This window comes from Phyllobates terribilis, unplaced genomic scaffold, assembly GCF_046119375.1.
Source record: "Phyllobates terribilis strain yellow unplaced genomic scaffold, ASM4611937v1 Scaffold_3__8_contigs__length_932513732, whole genome shotgun sequence".
Classification (NCBI taxonomy): Eukaryota; Metazoa; Chordata; class Amphibia; order Anura; family Dendrobatidae; genus Phyllobates; species Phyllobates terribilis.
The window spans coordinates 228202728-228222772 of NW_027362763.1; positions in this window are offsets into that span (position 1 = coordinate 228202728).

Consider the following 20045-nt stretch of genomic DNA (forward strand, 5'->3'; position numbering starts at 1 on the left):
TCAACAGGACAATGACCCCAAACACACCTCCAGGCTGTGTAAGGGCTATTTGACCAAGAAGGAGAGTGATGGGGTGCTACACCAGATGACCTGGCCTCCACAGTCACCAGACCTGAATCCAATTGAGATGGTTTGGGGTGAGCTGGACCGCAGAGTGAAGGCCAAAGGGCCAACAAGTGCTAAGCATCTCTGGGAACTCATTCAAGATTATTGGAAGACCATTTCCGGTGACTCCCTCTTGAAGCTCATCAAGAGAATACCAAGAGTGTGCAAAGCAGTCATCAATGCAAAAAGTGGCTACTTTGAAGAACCTAGAATATAAGACATATTTTCAGTTGTTTCACACTTTTTTGTTAAGTATATAATTCCGCATGTGTTAATTCATAGTTTTGATGCCTTCAGTGTGAATGTACAATTTTCATAGTCATGAAAATACAGAAAAATCTTTGAATGAGAAGGTGTGTCCAACTTTTGGTCTGTACTGTATATGAAATAAAATATAGAGCTAAGTGACTAAAATATGTATATGAGTAAGGGAATTAGATATGGGCTAAACCAAGAATAAATAGCAAAACAAACAAAGAAAGAAAAATGGTCATTAGCCCAAAAAGTATAAAGTAAAACTTTATTTATTAAAACAATAAAACACAGGGAGATAGACACAGCAGTAGAAACAGGGCAACATACTCAGCAGGAGAGGACATCATATATGTATATACAATACCATAAGGGGTAACATGAGGGCAGTGCAATAGAAAGGCAATATATACCATATTTTTCGGAATATAAGACGCAACAGACCATAAGACGCACCTAGGTTTTAGAGAAGGAAAATATAAAAAAAATGTAAGTAAAAAATGTGGTCATGATGCACTGTTAAGGGGGAGGAGGTCTGCTTCTAACACTGTTATAGGGGTAATGTCCCCCAATTCTGTTAATATCCCCCATCCTTGTATATATGGCCCCCTCATCCTGTTATACGTGGCTCTCATCCCCATCCTGATATGCATGGCACCCCTCATCCCCATCCTGGTATGCATGGCACCCAAATCCCCCATCCTGGTATACATGGCACCCCAATCACCCATCCTAGTATTCATGGCAGCCCCTGATCCCTATCCTATTATTCAAGGCACCCCTCATTCTGGTATGCATGGCACCCCTCATCCTGGTATGCATGGCACCCCTCATCCAAGTATGCATGGCCCCACTAATCCTGGTATACATGGCACCCCTCATCCTGGTATGCATGGCACCCCTTATCCCTCTTCTTGGAATGCATGGCACCCTTCATCCCTCATCCTGGTATGCATGGCCCCCCTCATCCCTCTTTCTGGTATGTATGGCACCCTTCATCTCATCCTGGTATGTATGGCACTCTTCATCCCTCTTCCTGGTATGCATGGCACCCCTTATCCCTCTTCCCGGTATGCATGGCACCCTTCATCCCTCCTCCTGGTATGCATGGCACCCTACATCCCTCTTCTTGGTATGCATGGCACCCCTCATCCCTCTTCCCGGTATGCCTGGCACCTCTCCATCCTGGTATGCTTGGCACCCTCTGATTCCCATCACGCTGCACACAAAAAATAAACAATTATACTCACCTCCTCTCTGCTCCAGCGCTGTGTCCCACTCTGTTGCCAACACTGATCTCACTGTGTGAGCTGCGCATGGCATCCTTGCCATGCGCACTCACACTGTGAGATGGTCTGACGGAATAGTCACTGCTCCCCATGCCGGGACTGTGTGCATGGGGAGCAGTGACCATTCATTGTCCTTAATAGCGTGCACTGCTGTGGCTCTGCGGTCTTGTGTGCCCGCTATTAAAGAGTATGAATATTCCCTTCAACCCAAGAGACTGGATTGTAGCGAATATTCATGGTCTTTAATAGCGGGCATACATGACCGCCGAGCGCAGCAGGAGCCGTGCTCCGCGCGCTAATAAGGAAAATGCATATTCTCTACTCTCCACGCCCATGGGCGTGGGGAGCAGTAAATATTAATTTTCTTTAGCAGCGGGCACAGTGTAGGCTGCAGCAGGCAGCTGCTGCCTCCTGTGCCTCACTCCTCTGATGCTGCCGCTTCTCCCACACCACCCACAGCCATAGTATATATATATATATTCAGACTATAAGAGGCGCCCCCCACTTTCCTCCCAAATTTTGGAGGAAAAAAGTACGTCTTATAGTTCGAAAAATACGGTAAGCATATAAGTGTATGAATGAATGGTAAGTACGTTAGGCAAAACCCATCAAAAAGTCCTCTCAGTAACATCTGTGCCGGTTGCTATTCCTTTTGTTCCTGCTTCGGTCACAAGGCGGCATCAAGACTTTGCTGCTGGTGATGCGTGACAACATCGGTCCTGTTTAATTCCTGGGACTTTTGGTGCTGCTTGATCAGGGTGCAATTGGGTTCATTGTCTGGGTTTTTGACTACTCCTTTCTTAGAGATTTGGGCGTTGCTGTCTGATTTTTAAACCCCTGGGTCTCTGACTTCACCTGCCAGTCAATTAGTTTTGCTACCTGACTTGTGCTATAATCTCTGCTTCTGCTGGTTTCCTGATTCCTCCTATTTTCTGACCTACGCGTGAATTTTGACTATCCTCTTATTTTACTATTCTATTTCTAATGTGAACTCTTGGCTCTGACCCTGCTTGGTAACCCTTCCTGCCTCTGGTTCAATCCTTCAGAAAGCAGGCATTTTGTGGAAGCAATCCCTTGCACCCCGTTGTAAGATCAGTTTCCTATACAGAGGTTTAAGGGTGAAGGTCGGGGTACCTCTGGAATCTGCCAGATAGAGTGGCTTGTGCCAAGTCTGTCCAAGGCAGCCTTTTTGAGCCTGTGGCTTCTTACAGTAGTGGTTCTCTCCTGCTGGAATGGCGCCAGCCCTAACGCATGTTTCAGCACTTTGCCTTCATCTGGGGGCATTGTGGTATTAGTACAAGCTGCAAAACAAGGATGCATGAAACCTACTTGATAATACTGAAATATCCTTCTAGCCACAGTAAACTGACCTCCAAGTATATAAAGAACTAGATGAGATCAACTAACTGCCATATTGACTGCATCGAGTTTATGAATAGACAAACATTCTTTGACAGTGCATGATGGCAGGGTCATTCCCACCTGTGTTCCACATAGAATAAATTAATCTATTACATTTTGGTAGTGCAGTAAAAGATAATAAACTTTTTTGACCATATCAGAACTTTGATTAGTGGTTTAAGTAAAACATCAGTTTTCAGGACCTAAGTATCCAGCTTTTCTGCTAGTATTGACAAAAAAGTATATTAATTTAAAATTTAATATTTTATTAGATTCAATTCTAACATCAAGTGCCACACATAAACTAGGGCACAAAGCAAAAAAAGTTGTGCTAAGAGGATAACCAAGTAATTAAAGGCAGTGATGGTTGGGAAGTCAGAATACACTCATTACATCAAGTAAGACACACTCCCCTTGAGAAAGCACTTTGGTGTGTGCGAAACACTCGTTGGAGTAGCTTGTGGTGGCTTTTTAGCATTATGCCAGAATGGGACATAGTCCCTGCTCAAACTTGAATGTCTAAAACTTGCATTAGTCCATAAGGCATTTGAACACTAGCCGGTTTGGATTGGTAGTTGCAACTTTTCTGAAACAAGAAAGACTTTATACTTGATGTAATGAGTGTTTTCGGACTTCCCAACCCTCACTGTCTTTAATTACTTGGTTATCCTCTTTGCACAACTTTTTTTGTTTTGTGCCTTAGTTTATGTGTGGTACATGATGTTTTAATTGAATCTAGTTAAATATGAAACTTTAAATTAATATACATTTTTGTCAGTGGCTTTTTGGGTATTATGTACCCTGATGTAGGTATAAATATGCTGTAATCCATTGTTAACAACTGTATAGTAGAAATGGAGGGACTGACTTTGTCATGTCTCTAGCCGGAACTAACAGTATATGCATTTTGAATATTGTTTTAATTTTCTGCTAGTATTGTTTGTCCTTTCGGTGCTGGTAATTGTTCTGACATGCAGCTTTTTGCCAGTTGATACACTGATCTAATATGATCCAATTTTCATGTGATTTAATTAAATCTTTAACAAAGCTTTAAAGCTGGAAACACACATGTAATTTTGATATAGTTTTTTTTTTATAAGCCAAAGCCAGTAGTGGATCCGGGAGGAAGGATTCATTTAAGCCATTCTTTTATATTCCCCATTCCTTTTGATTTGGCTAAAAAAAAACTGCATCAAGCACTGCAACAAAAACGGCATATTTGATTCTAGTCTAAATGTAATTTTTATTCTATTGTTCAGAGTCTTTCCTACCATCATCCCTGACTCTGAAAAGAACACAAGGTCTGATTTAGCATGAAATCTTTAATGTTGGCATTACTCTCGGAAAAAAAAAACGGAGAAAAAAAACCCTCTTAGCAATTGTCTGTATCGCCTGATTTTAGTTCACATAAAATACTTCTCTGTTTCAGTCGCTTCATTTAAAAAGACTATAAATACAATAAATATGGTGCGGCCTAGTAATCATCAAGATCTGTTTGACTGAGGCATCATTTACCTCGGTGTAATTCCTGCCACACAATTTCACAATATGTATTGGTTATGACAGGTTCATTGGCTAAAACAATTCAGTCATTTGGTTTCCAAGCTACTGTGCAGGTTTTTCCAGTAGAGTAGACAACAGATTAATACATCTCGTAACCTAAGGAAAATCATACTGGTAATCATCTCCCACATGTATGAATTTTTTATACCATTTTTTGTTATATTTCTTAAAGCAGTAATATTGAAAATAGCATAGACTTGAGTGGCGATCTTTCAAGTAAACTCTTTTGCTCTGATTTTTAGTATTTATTGATTCCCACATTGAAATTTATGGTGCATTACACAATGCTCCCTGCTGAGCCTCTCATCAGATCTTGACTGCCGGGTCACTAGGAAACAAGGCTTGAATAGTGGATAACCCTGTGGCTATCGCTAACTAAGGAATAGTAAACATGGACAATCGACTCTTCAAAGTGCATTGGTCTAGCAGAAGAAAAATTAGAAGCAGACAACAATTTGTAAAAAGGCAATATTTTCTTTTATAATTTGCCAAGGTTCTTACTTTGTCAAAAAGGCAATGAATCAGAAATAGATTGTTTTATGTCTAGGGGCAACTGTATAAGGCCATCTGTTTGGAGGTTTTATTCTTTTTTTTCATATGGGCTGTCAAATGTTTAAAATCATTTATTTAGGGTCTTAAAAGTGTCAAGCAAAGAATCTTGTAAGGAAAAGACCTAAAGACCAATTAATACTACAGTGTGTATACACAGTGGAATGCATACTGAAAATATTGTATACATTTCAAGTTGGTTTAGCAAATCAAATTTAAAACACAGAAATGTTAAAAGTAGTAAAAGTTATAAAAAAAAAACTTAGAAAAAAGTTGATTAACACAAAAAAAAGCAAACCTTAAATTTAGAATTCTGTGACTACCCACCATTACGGGAACCTTTAGGGCAATGATCTATCAAGTTGTGACTGTTTCAAACTGTTGTGCTGGCTACAGCATCTATCACTCCCAGACTTACTGCACTCTTAACAAAAGAACCAAGAAACAATAATTTTCAATTAAGAAACCTGGAGGAGACTTGAAGACTTGATTTATGGTGCATGACTAATTATCCAATAGCTGGCCTAATGAAAATTAAGCTGCTGGTAACAAGAAAGATTTAACTTTATTTTCTCAGAGAAAACTTGATAGGACATAAAATAATCTATTCTTGCTTTATGATATACTGAATTATGATGCAAAAGCTAATTAACTTTCGATTCATACAATTTACCAATAGATCTTTGCGTTTTACAATGGAGTAAGATTATTTCGAAACAATTTATTGGTGTTGCCATCTATTAATTTCTATGTAAATGGTGAATCAATTTGCCTTATACATTTAATTGTTTGATATAAAGTAGCAAAACTTAAATATCCCGCTCAATCTCTATTTCAAAGGCAAATTATAATTCACAGTAGACCTGTGCTTGGGAGAACAACATACTGCATGTAAGCAACAAAATGATAACACTAGCCAAAGAAGTCAGTCTAAATAAAACTAAATGCTTATTATGTCGCTGTAGTAACGGTGCTTGACAGCGCAGGTTAATGATAGCCAATTTAAGCCATTAATGGGGAAAATGTTGTCTCCTATAAAGAGCTAGCAAATCTATATTTGATGAACTGCAAAGGTATAATGATATACCTAAAGCAAGAACTGTCACTTTCAAAGAGTTTCCTGAATCCTGAGATTATATAAGGTTCCGTACACAATTCTCCAGGACCCCCTCTGCGAGGGGTAAGACATTAATAGCATGGATGTATTTTTTGTTGTTGATGCTTAAATAGTGCCAACATATTCCACTGTGTTGTACGGAGATTGTGATCACTCACACTAGTTTTGGTCCCCAATGGAGATTATAAAATATATTCTAAAGCAGATAAAATAATCATAAAGTCCAGTTTAATGGAAAGCCATTTACATGTTGGAGCATGTTAACCTAGGAGCTCAGTCCTACCAGACAACAGAGCAAACCAATTGATCATCAGGGTCTTACCAGTATCTTTTATAACAATTGGCTTTTCTCATTTTCTATAGCCGATCATTCATGTTACCTCATCAAACCCTTGTTCAGACAACAGCAACTTTAGCTGACTCCTGACCCCTGATGAACTTCTATGACTGAAGGAGTTGAACTTTCATGGTTATGTCATTATTATTGGAAAATAATCCACTGCTAAGCATATTTGGAACAAAGTTACAAGCAGGCTGAAATCCAACGTACATGACTCTTTTTCAGACTTTATTATGCAGAAAACTTCTATTGGTCAAAATAAAATAGTTATCAAAAAGCCTTAATATAAAGGGGTGGTCAGAAATCCAAATTCATTTTCATCATAAATGCCTATCTATTTAGTGCCATAATGTAAATGATTTTGTAATATACTTGAACTAAAAATTCCCTATCCCTTCCTAGCTACACTAATTAACTGATTTTCTATTTTTTCCTACTTGCTCCTTGATGATGCTTCATTTGAGAATCCTAATGCATGTTGGGATACTCAAACGAGGCGTCATCAGGGGGCAGAGGCTTCAGTCACTGCCACAGCCTCTGTCCCCTCTGTGAAATGAAGCATCATCATAGACCTTTGCTTCATGGTCTGGGCTAGTTCCTGCTCTGTCACTGTAACTAGTGCACAAAGACAGTGCACAGGGGCATGATAGCAAATAACGCCCCATCGACTAGTCAAAGCCCTCATGAGCATAGGAAACAGGGACATTATAAATGCTTTTTTAAAGCATTTATTTAACTGAATTACGTTATACAGGGCTGGTTAGGCAAGGTGTTTAATCATAAATAGTTGAATGCTGCTGGGTTGGAGGGCATGGAGGACCTAACAGGCTCCCTTTAAGTGCTTGGACTTTTCGTGCCTTTCACTAGCCTTTTCCAAGGCCTCACTTACATCTATCTGGCCACCTGTGGCAATTTAATTTCAGTGGAAACTGATGCAATAACAGATCCCATAGTTCATTATGGGACCATTTACATTCAAACGGCATTGATTGTGCCTGACCCTTCAATAAGTCTAGAACAGCAAATGATATGCCAGATGAATTTAAAGCACTATATGTTTTGGTTTTCAATCTGATCCACCAGTTTTGCAGTAGAAACTGATGAAAAAGCCTGATGACAACTGATGTAGTTTTGACATTTGTTGTTATCAGTTAAAGCACAAAAAAACTTCTGTGGATGGCTCAGATATACTGAAACTTGGCCTAAGGACTCTACATCAAATGTATCAAAGAGAAAGTCATACATTGTGACAGAATTTGTGATTTTTCTTTCAACTATATGCCACTCTCTCCAATTTTCTAAATAGTGAGCATGACCAATCGAGGGGTGAGAACTAGTGATGAGCGAGTATGCCTCATTAACCCTTTCGGTGAGCAAGCTCGGGTGCTCGTCAAGTATTTTTGCCAGGCTATCTCTGCATGTGTTACAGCTGTCTAACAGCCGGGACACTTGCAGACACGGCAACAATGAATGAAACGCTGAGCATGCCAAAAAACTCGGCGAGTACTCGAGCGTGCTCGCTGCATGGGTTAACAGAACACGATCGCTCATCACTAGTCAGGTCGACCAACTACAGCCCAACATATTTTTTAGAATTTACACCAGAAATTGGCAGAAATTATAGTAGAAATTCAGACCAATTCATAACTTGTGCCAATTTCTATGGTATGCATTATCATTTCCAAGCAAAGCACCATCTTCATTTTCTATACCAAGTACCCAAGGGTTATCACAAGACAGACTAAAAGAGATGGACCTCCAAGTGAAATAATTGTCCCAAAGAGTCAGCACTAAATTATTTTCCCAAAGTATGGAGAGAATGCTCCTGCTTGATGCTGCTTTGGCATATTTTCTGCTCTGCATGGTGACACTTTGTTGACACTGCTGGGGGTAATATGGGTGCTGGATGATGGTATTTTTTTGGTGCTGCTACAGAGGTAATGTGTGCGACTGCAGAGGTGCTATAGAAATTGCACAGTAGTATCTATTTCCTAGTGATATCCCGGAATCAGCATGGATTGGCTGGTGAAGCCAGAAGAGAAAAATGTGAGAAGCCTGGCTTTAAAAGGAATGTGTCATTAGATGATGCCTTGCTGTTTAAATCAAGATTTTTTTTGTGAAATGTATTAAACTTTTTCTAATTGTTTGCAATGTCTTTCCTCAAAATTAAAAATTAGAAATCTTCTTATTTTTAAGTTTTAGGAAATCCACATATACATTACCCGCAATGTAAAGACTCAGACCCTAACTTATGTACTAAAGCATCTAATCAGCCTGTGCAAAGGTCTCTTTCAAGGAAAGTGTGACATCACTTATTGTGAATGATGGATCCACAAATTATCAGCTGTGTATAGAGGTGTTAAAAGTCATTGCAATTCTGCCTCTGATTATAAGAAGCCTGCTAAAAACTCTTCTTGAAATATCAGTATTTGATCAGTATTCGGTCAGTATTTTTTCTCAGGAGTGGAAGCCAAACCCGGGTGAGGAACAATCAGAGAAAAGGTATACTAGAAACAAGTCACCCACTCCTGGTTTTGGCTCCCACTCCTGAGAAAAAATATTGACCAAATACTGACCTACTACTGATAGAGGGGCCGTGTCCTTAGGCCAGGTTCACACTTTCAGTATTTGGTTAGTATTTTACATCAATATTTGTAAGCCAAAACCAAAAGTGGGTGAAAAATTAAGAAGTGTATGTACAGTATATCTATTATACTGTTTCCTCTGACTGTTCCTGATTTTGTCTTACAAATACTGAACAAATTCTGAACATATGAGCGAAGCCTAAGATACGGTCTACAATAGACCCAGTGGCCAGGGTGAAAATAGCAAGATTAATGATTTTGGATTTTTTTAATACAGTTTATGAGATGAAATAAGCACATTGCTAATTTAATAGGTCATTTCCTGATGACACTTTTACTCTAAGGTCTGATGATGTTTAGAAAAAAATACCACACTACCTGAGTAAAATACAGAAATTTTCCCAGGACCATTTTCTTATAAATTATTTATGAAAAGTATAAAAGTGACAAAAAATGGGGTCCATGATGGTATTACGTCTGCATACATTTCTTCCAATAGTAAAAATATTGGTACAGATTATAAAATATTAATAATATACTTCAACCCCCAATACAAAGACACTGTATAGCTATGACTAAGCAGATATTCCCCAAAGTCTACACAAGTTATAAAAATATGCTGTTTGTTGCTCAGCTGCTCTGGTGAAAATCCCTGCTGTGGTGTTGAAATATTGGATCTGTACACTATATGTATTTAATAAATTATTCTTATTCTTAGGTGAAAAGTTTTACTGCTTTTCAATTTACGATATTCTTCTAGGAAATTATTGTATGACTATTCTGGATATACCTATTATAAACATGCTTGATTGAATTAAGTATCATTGCATTCTGTGGTGTATTTAATATATTTTTCTTTAGATGTATTGAAGATTGAGAAAGGCCAGATATGGCTGAAATATTGCATTGACTTTCTATTGTGATTTATTAATACTATGAAATAAAGATCTAACTTTTTAACCCCTTCACCCCAAGCGAGTTACCACTTCCTGACCTGGCCAAATTTTCCAACTCTGACCAACATCACTTTATGTGATAATAACTCTGAAATGCTTCAACATTTCCCAGTGATTCTGATACTATTTTTTGTGACACATTGTACTTTATGTTAGTGATAAGCTTAGGTCAATATTTTTTGCATTTATTAGTGAAAATATTGGAACTTTGGCGAAAATTGTGAAACTGTCACAATTTTCACATTTTGAAATTTTATGCACTTGAACCAGATAGTTATATCACACAAAATAGTTAATAAATAATATTTACCACATGTCTACTTTATATTAGCATCATTTTTGAGGCAAAATTGTTTTTGATAGGAAGTTAGAAGGGTTAAAATATTATCAACAATTTCTCATTTTCCCAACAAAATGCACAAAAACAGTTTAAAAAATGCATCCCTCAAAGTGCTCAAAACCAAAATCAAGAATTGTATTAGCCATTTAGGTGCTTCACAGGAAGTAAAGAAATGTGGAAGGAAAAGATGAAAATTTTTATTTTTTCTACAAAAATTTTCCTTTAGTTCAAAATTTTAATTTTCACAAAGGTAACAGGAGAAAATGGACCCTATTATTTGTTGTTCAATTTCTCCTGAGCACATCAATACCCCATATGTGGTGGATAACTACAGTTTGGGAGGATGGCAGGGCTCGTAAGGGAAGGAGCAATATTTGACTTTTGAAGCTCAAAATTGGCTGAAATAGATAGCAGATGCCATGTCGTGTTTGCAGAGTCCCTGATGTGCTTAAACAGTGGAAACTCCCAACAGGTGAAACTATTTTGGAAACGACTTCTCAAGGAATTTATCAAGAGGTATGGTGAGCACTTTGAACCCATGGGTGCTTCACAGAATTTTATAATGTTGAGTCGTGAAAATGAGCAAATACATTTTTCCACAAAAATGTTTCTTTATTCTCAAATTTTTCATTTTCACAAAGGTAGCAGGAGGAAATGGACAATACAATTTATTGTGCAATTTATCCTGAGTACACCGATACCTAATATGTGGTGGAAAACTACAGTTTTGGTGAACAGCCGGGCTCTGAAAGGAAGGAGCACCATTGGACTTTTAGTGGGCTAAACAGGCAGGAATAGATAGCAGCTGCAATGTTGCATTTGCAGAACATCTGATGTGCCTAAACAGAGGAAACCCCAGACAACTGACCCATTTTGGAAACTCCATCCCTCAAGGAATTGATGTAGAGGTGTGAAGAGCATCTTGAACCTACAGGTGGTTCACGGAATTTTAAAACATTGGACCGTGAAAATTAAAAATTACGTTTTTCTCCAAAAATGTTGCTTCAGCCCCAAATTTTTCATTTTACCAAGAGAAAATCGGTAGCCCAATTTTTTTTGCAAATTCTACTGAGTATGCCGATATGATATGTTGGGTAAAACAACTGTTTCGGCACATGGGAGAGCTCCAAAAGAAAGAAGTGCTGTTTTGGGAAGCAGACTTTGCTCTTATGGTTTGAGGGCACCATACAGCATTTGGAGAGCCTTTGTTCTGCAAGAAGAGCAATAACGCCCCACAAATTACCCCATTTTAGAAACTACAACCTTCAAGAAATTTACAGAATTTTATAACATCGGGACGTGTAAATGAAAAATTACTAGGTTTTTTACATGAAAATGTTGTTTTAACCCCAAATTTTTAATTTTAACAAAGAATAATAGGGGAAAATGGACCAAAGCATTTCTAAAACAATATCTTCTGAATGCAGCAATACCTTATATGTGGTCATATAATTTTGTTTGGGCAAATGGCAGGGTTCAGAAGAAAAAGAGCGCCATTTAGCTTTTAGCAAGCAGAGTTTCCTGGAATAGTTTGTGAGCACCATTTGCACAGCCCCTAAGCTTCCAAAACATGAAAAATCCCCAAAAAGTGACTCAATTTTGCAAATTACACTCAGAGAAATCATCTAAGGGTATAGTGACTATTTTAACTCCTCTGGCATTCACCAGAAATTATTGCGTAATTGATGTTGCAGAGTAAAAATTGCAAATATGTCATTTTAGTGCCCAATACATAGTGCCCTGCATGTGCTTCTGGAGACATGTCACATTGATTGTTAAAAGGGTAGTCCAGGACGTAACAATTGACGACTCATCTCAATATAAGATTGGTGGGGGCCCGACACACTCACATCAGCTGAAACTGCTCTGGCAGTGGCCTGAGCTGAAGATAGGTCCACACTATGGATGTGAACACTGTTGAGTACAAACGCTCGGGAGTTATGCACCCTTCAGTGTGCACTCTCAGGATGGATATATGTCCACCATAGGGAACCACTGTAAAGAGACATATATTGCATGATGGAGGCCGAAAGATCACACTTTTAGCTATGGTGATTAGTGATGAGCGAGTATGTTCGGTTAACCCTTTCGGTGAGTATCCTCGGGCGAGTACCGAGTATCTTCCGCTTACTCGGTGATATGTTTGAATCACTCCCGTGTTCATGCTTTGCGACTGTTTGACAGCTTGCACGAGCATGCTCGCCGAAAGGGTTAACCGAACATATTCGCTCATCACTAATGGTGATTTTATACATTTGAATTTTTTTTTTACTGCAGGCTAGGTGCATGGACACAAGATGGGACATCAACTTTCTCTGATCTGATCGCAGTTTTAATACTCTGCAATGTTCTTGCATTGCAGGGCATTAGAGATGTCAATCAGACAGAGGCAAGAGGCGTATCAGGTCTTGCTCAAGGCAGGACTTTACAAGCCACTGTACCTGGGTGATCCCTTTACCATCTTTCAGCCTGAGGTCACCATGAAGACTATCGGCACAACGCAATCGCCCCCTCCCTCTACTAAGCAGATCGATGCCGCTGTCGCTTATCTCTAGTCCGTGTCATGATTTATTTTGTGAATTAAAACTGGCTAGATGCTTGCAGAGAGCAGAATTGTCTTGTGACTTTAAGGGAACCTGTCAGCTGATTCATGCTGCCTGAACCACAAGTTGCATGAATCCTCAACCAGGTGCCTTATTTCAGCCTTGTAGGTTTTACTATGAAACCCTGCAGCATTTCAGAGAAAATTTACTTTGAAAAGCGTGCTTAATGAAGGGAATGCTGAAGTGAAGTGTACCTAATTCACTTACAGAAACACCACTTAATGAATAAGGTGCATCTTGAAAATGCGCATACATCTGATATATATGTTACTCTAGTCAGGGACTGGAGTTCATTTCTGCTGTAAGTTGCACCACCAAAGTGGCATAACTTTTGATTAATTTGTCAGGCAGGATTTCCATGCCCTGTCTCGTCCCACCTCCACCCATTTTGGCTAAGATGGCAAGGACTGGCACAAAGGTGGTAAAAGTCACCAAATTTTTGTGCAACTCTGAGTTACACAAAAATTTAGCAACATTTCGATGTGTTTTACAAAATACCATGATGAATCAAGCCCTAAGAGTCTTGGATGACTAGTCCAAGGCAGATGTGCAATGACTTATTTTTATCTTGTTCACTTAGACTGATATGTCTGTCCCTAGACATAGAATATAAAAAGACATACACATAGTGAGAGACCTGTCAGTCATGTTAAATGGGCGGGAAGAAGTCACTTGTAACCTGCCTCAAACTAGTAATCTAAGATGCATAGTCCCCGATTTACTCTTCAAAGTGTTTTCTCTGAAACACTACAGCATTTCAGATAAAATATATCCTTCCGCAATAATGCGACTGGTGTCTGATTATTGCTGCCCAAGATTGGAGAAACATGAACTAGCAGAGGATTATTTTGCTAAACTGACTGCATTATATATGAAATAGTATGAGAGGTGTCAAAAAATTCTAGAATTATCTACTGTACATATATTAGTAACTTATTTGAGCAGATTTTGCTATATTCCTTTATGCAAATGTAATCAGATAAAAGAAATGACATTTACAATACTTATAGATAACTATATAAGCATGAAGATTGCATTATAAAATGTGGAGATTATATTTTAGGCCTTTAACTCTATATTACTATTTCCTAAACTTATTTATAAAATGGGTCTTCCCATCTAATAAATTGTTGGATTATAGCTAAAATATGCCATCATTTTGTGATCCTGAGAATGAGGGGGCTGCTTTAGTTCTGTATCCCCTTCACTGTTTTAGGACTCATTCAGATGAACGTATTATATGGACATGCATGTTAAAATCAGCTAACAGTCAGCAGACTGATCAAAGTTATTGAATAAAGCTGTTAAGTGTGAAAAAAATGCAGCATGTAGTAGTCTCTTCTGGATTTTGGAGTCTTGCCTATTCTAGTCTTTGAAAAACGTTCAGATCCCATATGGATCATCCGTATTGCATCCAATTTCTATGGATACATTACCATTCTTAACATTGAGACTCTTGATGTATAAATAAGAATGTCATACGGATGTAAATGATGAATATATCGATGGCCTTTGAATAACAATATGGGTAAAAACCAACTGTTTTTTCTGCTTGAAATTGGACGATTTTTCATACTCTCGTCTGAACCCGGCCTTAACCTACTCAGTCACCCATTGTGCATTGGGCTTCAGCATACATCCTTTCAAGTGAACAGGACCAGATGTAGTTCCCTGCAGTGCCTGATGGATACGAGTGCTGCTGTACAGGAAAAGCTTAGAAGGGGACACAGAATTAAATCAGCAAACATCAAACTCCTACTGTAGGTGATGGTTTGGACAGAAACACTATGACCCTAATTCATCAAACTGATTTTGCCAGAAGTCTGGCTTAAATTGCTTTAAAAAGTTGCAAAATTTTAACAAAATGGGAAATTGCGCAAAAATGTTGCGACTTTTGCCATTTTCACACCATTTTCACAAAATGAGCAGAGCTAGGGCAGAACAGAGGCACAATGGGGATGTGACACTATGACATGCTGTGGTGGTCTTATTCCAGAAATCTTACTCCAGTTACTGACTGGAATAAGATGCATGGAGGTGCACGCCACTTGTCAGACACTCCTGATTCATTAAGACTCGTGCACCTCTTAAAGAATGAGAAGCGTCTGATTCTAACTCACTAGCTTATCAAGACTTGTATGAACATCACCAGTCTTGATGAATTGGGTCCTTTCTTTTAAAACACTTTGCATTAAAATATTGGCCCCTGTCATGTACAGGATTTACAGCATGGCATAGAAAGAAGTTACATGGAATAGGAAAATAAATATACCATTTTTTTTCTGCATTTGCAATTTGTGACTTTTTAATTCTTGCTTTAATCCAGATTCATCACCCATAAAATGTATTTTTATGTACACTATATTCCTTACAAGGAAGATTGTGCATCGACAGACCTGTTTCCTATTGTTATCTGCATTTTGAGGTTTGAACATTTTGTAGCACTGAGCTGTATTAAAAATAATCTTGGAGCAAGTAACATCATTGTCTGTGCACATGAGTAAGCATTCTGTAGAAAAGAAAATTATGGTAGAAAATACTGTTAATTATACGGTACACGTGTGAAGTCTAAACTCCTCATCAGAAAAATCTAGAGTGAAAAGAAATGCTATTAGCTAAAAATGCTTCATGGAACAAAGATTTATTTTAGACACAAATGACATAGTCACTGGGAAGTCAAGAACAAATGAAGTCAATATAAATGCGAGGGGGCTGTTTCTTTTATATATTTTGAAGTTGCACTATTATGGTCAGAATCTGATGCCTAATATTTAAAGGGAACCTGTCACCTGCTTTGTTGTTTATAAACTATGCCCATCACCAGATCATAAGAATGAGGATCATGCAACCCGTGTATATCCTCAGACGTGCCCCTGCATATCTCAGAAAAAAAGTTTTACACTTGTCCCACCCTGTATGTAAATTGTGCGGTCCGGTCCGATGGGTGTTTTCAAATTGTGATCAGTGCCGCCTCGGTCCCGTCAAATGCCGCCTCTTCTAACTGCATGTAAGTGGATGGCGTCTATCCATCGTCCCCATAGTGTCCGAAGTCTTGCGCCTGCGCAGTGGAATCACTGGCTGTTTAATAGGGCACAGTGAGGCGCGCATGCGCAGTGGAATTGGAGACCTGCGCAGGCGCGTCGAACTGTGCCCTACTGAGCAGCTAATGATTCCACCGTGCAGGTGCAAGACTTTGGACACTATGTGGATAATGGAGAGGAGCCATCCACTTACATGCAGTTAGAAGAGGTGGCGTTTGAAGGGACTGGGGTTGCATTTGAAGGGATTGAGGCGTTGCTGATTAAAGATGAGCGGTGTTCGACTAGAACTGTTCGCCAATCTCAAATTCGAGCTGTTTTGGGCGGTGTTCGAGTTGTTCGACGAACCCGAACGATTTGCAAAAAATTCGGCTGTTCGAGGTTATGTTCGATAACTGTTCGTGCACCAAAAGCGTGTCCTGCATGTCTGGTGCTATTTAGAGCACCAATCATGCAGGGATTGTCTGCCACTCACTGTAATGCCACAGCCATGGTGGTTGTGGCATTACAGTGATTGCCCAAATCGATGGGAACAGTGCCAACAGTGAAACATGAAAAGCCGGCAATTCAGCAGCGGCATACACCTGTACCCGACAATTTAGAACCGAAAGAATAGAGCTTCACACATAGATTAGATAGATATAAACATGTCAGCCACATATATACGAAGTACAGTGAAAGTGCTGCTTACTGTACTTGTCATTTAGCGTAAAGGATTTATCAAAAAAAATAATGGTGTTTTCATGCACCGTCTCTTTAAAAAAGCCGGCCGGCAATTCAGCATCTGTACCCGACAATTTATAACAGAAAGAATAGAGCATCACACATAGATTAGATAGATAGAAACATGTCAGTCACATATATATGAAGTACAGTGATAGTGTTGGTTACTGTACTTGTCATTTAGTATTAAAACAAAGGATTTATTATTAAAAAAATTGGCGTGGGGTTCCCCTTAATTTTAGGCTCTAGCGGAGGTTAAGCAGACGGCTGGGGCAGATGTTTGAAGCCTGGGAAGGGGGTAATACCCACGGAGCTTCCCAGGCTACTAATATCAGCCCCCAGCTGAATACATAGCCTTTACTAGCTATTAAAATGGGGGACCCCCCAAAAAAAATGACGTGGGGTCCCCCCTAATTTAATAGCTAGCAAAGGCTAGGCAGACAGCTGGGGGCTGATATTAATAGCCCAGGAAGGGAGCCATGAATATTGGCCCCCTCCCAGGCTAGAAACACCAGCCGTCAGCCGCCCCAGAAATGGCGCATTCATAGGATGCGCCAATTCTGGCACTTAGCCTCGCTCTTCCACGCTGCCCTGGTGCGGTGGCAGGGGGTAATAGGGTTGGGGTTGATGTCAGCTTATAATGCCAGCTGACATCAAGCCCAGGTTAGTAATGGAGAGGCGTCTATAAGACACCCCCATTACTAACCCCATAGTCAAAGTTAAAAAAAACACAAACACCTAGAATAAAGTCCTTTAATTGAAATAAAGACACAATCCTTTATTGTTCTAAATTAAACCATACTTACCGTCACGCCCATTCCAGCTGAAGCCAACGATCTCCTGCAATAAAAGAAAAATAATAAAGCAACCTCATCCTTACCTTTCCATGGTTCCCACGACAGCTTCAGCTCTGCTACATCGAGATGACAGGCTGGACCGCAGCAGAACGCTGCCATCCAGCCTCTCATCCCGCAGACACTGAGAAGCGCAGGCTTGCTTGCGCTGCTCAGCGTCTCTCTGTGACGACATCCAGATGAGCCGAGTTCATGTCCAATGAACTCAGCTCACCTCATGTACGTCACTGACAGCGTGGGAAAATACTCACGCTGAAGCGGTGAGTGCAGGAGAATTCTCCCACGCTGTCAGTGACTTGCATAAGGTGAGCTCATGTCCAATGAACTCAGCTCACCTCCTGCACGTCACTGACAGCGTGGGAGAATTCTCCTGCACTCAGCGCTTCAGCGTGAGAATTCTCCCACGCTGAAGCGCTGAGTGCAGGAGAATTTTCCCACGCTGTCAGTGACGTGCATAAGGTGAGCTCATGTCCAATGAACTCAGCTCACCTCCTGCACGTCACTGACAGCGTGGGAGAATTCTCCTGCACTCAGCGCTTCAGTGTGAGAATTCTCCCACGCTGTCAGCGACGTGCATGAGGTGAGCCGAGTTCATTGGACATTAACTCGGCTCATCTGGATGCCCTCACAGAGAGACACTGTGGAGCGCAAGCAAGCCTGCGCTTCTCAGTGTCTGCGGGATGACAGGCTGGATGGCAGCGTTCTGCTGCGGTCCAGCCTGTCATCTCGATGTAGCAGAGCTGAAGCTGTCATGGGAACCATGGAAAGGTAAGGATGATGTTGCTTTATTATTTTTCTTTTATTTCAGGAGATCGTTGGCTTCAGCTGGAATGGGCGTGACGGTAAGTATGGTTTAATTTAGAACAATAAAGAATTGTGTGTTTATTTCAATTAAAGGACTTTTTTCTGGGTGTTGTGTTTTTTTTAAATACTTTACTAGAAATTCATGGTGGTCATGTCTAATATTGGCGTGACCCCATGAATTTCGGGCTTAGGGCCAGCTGATAATGCCAAGCTGGCCCTAACCCCTTTATTACCCAGTGAGCCACCGCATCAGGGCCCTGGATGAGTTGGGTACAGCGCCAGAAGATGGCGCTTCTATGAACGCGCCATTTTCCGGGGTGGCTGCGGACTGCAATTTGCAGCGGGGGTGGCCCAGAAAGCTTGGGCCTCCCTGCGCTGCGGATTCCAGCCCCCAGCTGCCTAGTTGTACCTGGCTGGACACAAAAACAGGGCGAAGCCCCACGTCAATTTTCTTTAAATTATTTCATGAAATAATTAAGAAAAAAAGGGCTTCCCTATATTGTTGTGTCCGGCCAGGTACAAATAGGCAGCTGGTGGTTGGGGGCAGCCCGTTCCTGCCTGCTGTACCTGGCTGGACACAAATATAGTGCGAAGCCCCACTTCAATTTTTTTTAATTATTTCAGGAAATTCATGAAATAATTAAAAAAAAAGTACGTGGGGCTTCGCCCTATTTTTGTGTCCAGCCAGGTACAACTAGGCAGCTGGGGGCTGGAATCTGCAGCGCAGGGAGGCCCAAGCTTTCTGGGCCCCCCCCGCTACAAATTGCAGTCCGCAGCCACCCCGGAAAATGGCGCGTTCATAGAAGCTCCATCTTCTGGCGCTGTACCCAACTCATCCAGGGCCCTGGTGCGGTGGCTCACTGGGTAATAAAGGGGTTAGGGCCAGCTTGGTATTATCAGCTGGCCCCAAGCCCAAAATTCATGGGGTCACGCCAGTATTAGACATGACCGCCATGAATTTCTAGTAAAGTATTTAAAAAAAACACAACACCCAGAAAAAAGTCCTTTAATTGAAATAAAGACACAATTCTTTATTGTTCTAAATTAAACCATACTTACCGCCACGCCCATTCCAGCTGAAGCCAACGATCTCCTGCAATAAAAGAAAAATAATAAAGCAACCTCATCCTTACCTTTCCATGGTTCCCACGACAGCTTCAGCTCTGCTACATCGAGATGACTGGCTGGACCGCAGCAGAACGCTGCCATCCAGCCTGTCATCCCGCAGACACTGAGAAGCGCAGGCATGCTTGCGCTCCTCACTGTCTCGCTGTGACGGCATCCAGATGAGCCGAGGTCATGTCCAATGAACTCGGCTCACCTCATGCACGTCACTGACAGCGTGGGAAAATTCTCACGCTGAAGTGCTGAGTGCAGGAGAATTCTCCCACGCTGTCAGTGATGTGCATGAGGTGAGCTCATGTCCAATGAACTCAGCTCACCTCCTGCACGTCACTGACAGCGTGGGAAAATTCTCCTGCAATCAGCGCTTCAGCGTGAGAATTTTCCCACGCTGTCAGTGACGT